The sequence below is a fragment of the Aulonocara stuartgranti genome (assembly GCF_965226115.1).
Source record: "Aulonocara stuartgranti genome assembly, chromosome: 8".
Lineage (NCBI taxonomy): Eukaryota > Metazoa > Chordata > Actinopteri > Cichliformes > Cichlidae > Aulonocara > Aulonocara stuartgranti.
In genome coordinates this window covers 22,987,399-22,993,511 of record NC_138959.1, presented here as the reverse complement: position 1 = coordinate 22,993,511, position 6,113 = coordinate 22,987,399, and the positions used below count along the sequence as shown (strand labels likewise).

Here is a 6,113-nt window from a genome sequence, read left to right as displayed (position 1 = left end):
TCTTTCAGCTGTGTCACTGAACTGCAACAAGACTGCAGGAGTTAGACAAAGTGTGACTATATTGTACAATAAACTGGAAAGATGGCTCAAACTGTAGAATTCTAAATTATACCTGGGAGAACACAAATGGAGCCATAACATGTAGCAGCAACTTGATTAAATACATCCGTGAATGGGATCCTCTGAAATATGTATCTCTGACCATCCAAAATGTCCAGAAAGAGGAAAATGTCACAGTTGAAATCAGGTCAGACTGTGGTATGGCTAAATCCCATCCGGTACAGTTACTCCCTGGTAAGTATCTTTCATCAACAGAAAGCATGTGTGTGTGAATGAGTGCGTGTTTTATTCAGACATACAGTTAACACTGTATTCAGTGCGCCTGTTGAAATGACTCTAATTTACTTTGTAGCATCAGCTAGAACTGCGCAGGACAAGAAGTCTGAAGACACGACCGCCAAGAAACTGTTTGTCTCACTTTTTGCATCAGCTATTGTTGTCGCCATTTTGGTTTTTGTGTATATAACTTACAGATGCTGAGAAACACCACGACCCAGACAGAGGGAAGACTAAGATCATTTAACATTGTGAATGTTGTGTTAGCCAGTGTACAGGTGGATGTGGGTGTATATGTGCTGTGCGTCACACTGCTTTCTTCTGAATTATCACACAAACATTTTTTAAATATATTTTTAAAACTTCTTGGTGTCTTTATAAAGATCGGGCCATGTAAATATGACGATGTAAGTCAATTTTACTGCCGACCTTTTCGCTCCACCTTCTCTGGCTTTTTGTGGAATCTGAATTAAATTTTCTTGCATCTGGATTAAAACCTGAAAGTCTGCTATGACTCTCTCGTATCTTTATATTTCACATCTAGAATTTGTATTACCCACAGTGCAACCTGGCTAGTGTGTAAAGATATATGTCCATGTCACTATGGTTGTATCCCAATTCAGGGTCTGCAGCCTTAAAGTACGCATTTCAAGGCCGATTACGTCACAGCGGCGCGCCGAAGGCTGTCCCAATTCAAAGGCTGCCCTGAAATGCGTCCTTCATTTCCCTGAATTTTAAGGCTGTGGCAGTGTAGACTTCGTGGCGGCTCAGCTGGTTAACAAAGAGGGACAACTACTTACTTACTACGACTTTATTGCACTATATAATTTTCCAATCAGTGTTCAGGAATTCTCAATGGTGCTTGGTGCCATACCCTCAGCGACTTTAATGTTATATAAAAACACTGACAGCTCAATATCTACCTCAGTCACTCTCCCTGATCCAGCTGAGTCACCAATAGGAAAAATCTGCTTTTCACAGGAACTTGGTAACAGCAATAAGAGAATACGCAGTTTATTCCAAGAAGATATCGTCTCTCTCCCATATATAATATCTTATTGGAACCGATATGTTCCAGATATCAAGTGGAAGACAGTCTGGATGGTCCCCCATAAATATTTGATTGTAAATAAGGTGAAAGAAGTCTCATTTAAAATTCTACATAAATGTTATGCAGCCAGTCAGTACATGGTAAAATTTAAAAGGGACATTAATACTAATTGTACTTTCTGTGGGGATCATCCAGAAACTGTGACACATCTTTTTTGGTACTGTTCTTTTACACAGAGGTTCTGGAAGGAATTTAGCAGGTTTGTTATTGTCCATATTTTAAGGGAGTTTTCTTTACGATGGGAAAATGTTTTATTCTGTTTCTTTAAGTTCCCCAAGAAGTATGATAAATGTTTTGTTATGATAAATTTGTTAATACTTTTAGCTAAATTTTTTTATCCATAAATGTAAGTTTACTAACAAAACACCATATTTCTGTCATTATTTTAAGGATGTGGAAATGTACATACAATCAATATCAGACTCCACCAACAAAAAGGCTCTCAAAACAATATATGTATGTGAATTTTTGTGTGTATTCTTATAATTGTTACCTTTTTCTTTTACACTTGGCTTTTTGTGTTAATGCTCTGTTGTTTTGTATACTTCATCTGTTCATATGTTGTATACTCATTGTTTGTTAAATAAAGTTAAAAAATAAATAAATAAATAAATTTAAAAAAAAAAGTGTAGACTTCGTGGCCCAACATATCCCAGAATGCATAGCGCGGCGGTGGGTGTGGATAATTTTGCCGAAAAAAACGGCGGATGAGGGGTGGCCGAAGAGTAAACTTTAAGTAAGTACTGAATATAATGTCACCTATTTATGTGCAAATATTTAATAACGAAGACCATTAAAACATTACTGTTGGCCACATGTCGGCAAAGTTATGTGACATTAGTGACGTTTGTACTAACTTGGTTTTAAAGCCTTTACTTTAAAATATACTCCGTTCAATAGCTGAGCTTAATCCTACAGAGAATGATCAAAGCTCATGTAGAAAGAAAGAAACAAATGAACAAAAGATGTTCTCCTTCATTTCTGTCAAACAAAGCTGTATGACACGTTTCCAGCTAGTATCATGGTTGCTAGGCAACCTGGGCAGCGCAACGGAGGCTAGACCGTCCCATTTCACAAGCCTCGCACTTCCGGCCTTAGTGGTCTTTGAGTACGCGGCCCTTGAGGATCGTTGAGGCTGCGTACTTTAAGGCTGCAGACCCTGAATTGGGATACAGCCTATGTCACTGTAAAGCCTTAGCAATCTTTGCCATGGTTATATAAACATCACAGGCATTCATCAAACAGGAGAGGATTATGGGAACTTCTAATTTCCCATCTCCAACTGGGCATCATCACGCTTCCTAAACCTTCACTGGTTTACGGAGAGTATCATTAAAGGGGGATGGACACAGGGGGGACACACGTACAAGTATGCTTAATGACTTGCCCTGTTAAACAAAAGTGCCAAATGTTCTTTGGCACAAATTGTTATTACTGCGCAGTTTTAACCAGCTGATATCAGTTTAAGACACTCCGGCTAGCCCGGCCACACCCCACAGCTTACGTATAAAACAGCTGTGCAGACATGAAACTGGTAATTGTTTGCTCTCCACTGTCTCGGCAGCCTCCCTGCACACTGCCTATCCCCTAGCCCCTATGTCACTTAAAAAGCAAAAGGCAATAAGAAGCTGCTGTGCTCGAGTGGCTGTTGTGGGCTGTGTTCCCCTGGCGTATTGCCCACGTTTCCCCGGCTTACGTGTCAGTTGGACCTCGCTGCGGCGAGTGAGAGTTCTCCAGCCTACATAACCAGGTTCCTGTCTGGTGTATTGTCCACCTTTCGCTGATTTATGCGGCCAGCAACCCCCCACTCGATCACTTGGGAGTTAAGCTCCTCACTCCTGTATTGCTCTTTTTGCCTACTGTTCTAAGCGCTCCACACACCAGAGAGAAAGAGAAAAAAACCCCCAAATGTGTAAATAAACAGTGACAAGGGGAAAAGGTGGCAGCTGGTAGCCTGCTTATCTGACAGTAGAGGGTTTTCCCTGTGTAACCCTGGTTAACATAGCTAACAACAAATAAAAGCCTGTTAGTAAAAACAGTCATAAGAAATATATTACAGGTGATAAATAGTCAATAAATAGATCATAATGGTTAGAAAATTCATTAAAAACATCAGCAATGATATAATTCATGGTATAGGATTTCATTTGTGTTTAAAAACATGTTAAAAGGGTACAGAACTTGCTAATTCATGGTGTTTTATGTTAATTCAGGTAAAATGGCTAAAATATGTGTTGAGACTCTTATTGTGAAAGGGCACGCTGCAGCGTGACTCCTGTGATTAGCCACACCCAATCGGGTTGTTCCTTCTTTTTGATGCTCGAGAGGGAGAAATGCAGACAGTCCTTGCAGAGCTGCTGCTTAAATGAGTGAAAAAATAGTAAAAATAAGCCAAAAATCTACTTAAAGCCATTTTTGTACTCTGGAGAATGTATTTTTGTTTTTTCCGACCTGTCCTTGCCTTTGTTGTAACTTTATGCAGTGTTGCTCCAACTGCCCGTGTAGCGTGGGTTGTGGTCAACAATAACTTTAGACCAAGCACAGAGGACTGAGACGAGGCTATGGTGGAGGTCCAGACTTTTACTCCATAAGCTCAGAACACATACAATAACACAGTACCACCTACTGGTGGGAGGTAGTAATAGCTGCTGCTTATTACAATATACCACATCCCTCTTTTCCGAGATAAAGATACTACCTCTTAACTCCAATATTTTGTAACATAAATGCACCTTTTAAATCGTAGGAACATTAACAATATTATATTCTTGAGACATTAAGTAGAGCACACCTCAGATTGCTTGTCACTTGAGCAATGCAAATACACATCAGTGTAGTGTTTTGAAACAGATGAACACATGACAGATTAGATAAGACATGTCAAAATGAACATATGAAACATGACATATTTTCTCTCTTTTCCAACAAGACAGTTATCTAGCTTGTACAGAACAACGCAGGTACAGGATAGAGTGACTTTAAGTTTCCCAATCACTTAGTCTCTATACCTGGCAGGGCGTATTATTGCTCGGCCACTGCGTGTGTAACATGTGGGTGTGTTGTCCATACTTGCAGGACTAGAGTTTTGTGGGGTGTCATTTGCTGGTGGCTCCACTGGCTCTTGGGTGTGAACGGACAGTTCATCTGGGTCCATGGGTGTGTCCTTGAACAGACTTGGGTGTATTTTCCTCAGATGTCTCCTGTTCCTCCTGAGCACTTTACCATCTGGTGTTTGCACAGTGTAGGAGCGTGGTTCCTCTCGCCGATGAGTTACAACAGCTGGCTCCCAACCGCGCCTTGTTTGCATGTGCACAGTCTCGCCTGGGGTCAGAACAGGCAATGGTCTTGCGTGCTGATCATAGTGGCGTTTCCGCTTTGATTGCAACCTGCGCACTTTGTCGTGAATGTTCTGTGGGGTTGACTGCCTCAACACAGCACTGGTGCATGGCAGGGTGCTGCAGAGAACCCGTCCCATCAACATTTGTGCAGGTGACACACTAAGTCCTGTGAGTGGAGTGTTCCTCAAAGACAACAGCACTAGATGTGGGTCTGTTCCAGTCCGTGCGGCTTTCTTAAGTGCATGTTTGACAGTCTTTATGGCTCGCTCCGCCATGCCATTCGAAGAAGGAAAGCCGGGACTGGAGAAAGTTAGCTTTATCTCCCAGGATGCTGCAAACGATCTCATCTCGTGGCTGGCGAATGGAACATGATCGCTCACTATCTCTTTGGGAATTCCGTGTCTTGCGAAGACTGATTTCATCTTCTGAATCACAGAGTGTGCCGTTTTGTCAGGTAAGTTAAGAACTTCTGGATATTTTGATAAATAATCCACTAACAAAAGATATGGATGATCGTTCAGTTCGAAGATGTCTGCTCCGATTTTCATCCATGGCAGCTCTGGAATCTGGTGTGGAATAAGCGGTTCAGCCTGGTTCTTTGGCTGCATTTGCTGGCATTGTTCACACTTTTCAAGCATGGTCTCTATGTCGCGTGACATGCCAGGCCAGTACAGCACTCTTCTTGCTTTGGCTTTTGTGCGCTGCACGCCTTGGTGGGCAAGGTGCAGCTTCTCCAGGATCACACGCCTGAAGCTTTGGGGTATTACGATCTTGTCCCCGATCATAATAATGTCATCGTGGAAACTGATATCGTGTCTCATAGGCCAGTAGCTGTGGAGTGTTTTGTCTAAACTCTTCCTTCTGGGCGGCCATCCGTTGAAGTGTCTTTCGCGCACGGCTTGTAGTACGCTGTCTGCTGCCACTGCTTTTTTCAGGTCACACAATGTTTTCTCGCTCAATGCTGCTGTGGCCTCCAGAGCATACACAACTCTTTCAACATTTGCGTTTTCACTCACGTTTCTGTCGTCACTGGTAGTTGTGGCACGTGAGAGTGCATCGGCTATGAACATGTCTCTGCCGGGGGTGTACGTGACGGTGAGATCATATCTCTGTAGTTGCAGCAGCATTCCTTGTAGCCTCGCTGGTGCCTTGCATAGCGGTTTGCGCACTATCGCCTCCAGGGGTTTATGATCAGATTGCACTGTCACTGGTCTTCCATAGACATACTGGTGGAATCGTTTAGCGGCAAACACAATGGCTAGCAACTCTTTTTCTATTTGTGCATACCTTTTTTCTGTGTCTGTGAGTGCTCGTGACGCGTAACACAC

The 6,113-nt window shown here is 42.3% G+C and overlaps 1 protein-coding gene across 2 annotated transcripts in view; it reads left to right on the top strand.

Annotated features, from left to right (window-relative positions):
* The first annotated feature begins 2,132 nt into the window (after nt 1-2,132).
* LOC309712682 (uncharacterized protein) overlaps nt 2,133-6,113 on the top strand; it is a 33,431-nt gene continuing 29,450 nt past the window's right edge. Inside the window, exon 1 of one of the 2 annotated variants that reach the window (XM_082543687.1) lies at nt 2,133-2,183. The gene's annotated coding sequence lies outside the window, so the exon portion shown is untranslated. The remainder of the gene's footprint in view (nt 2,184-6,113) is intronic. The other variant, XM_082543686.1, reaches the window with a different exon arrangement.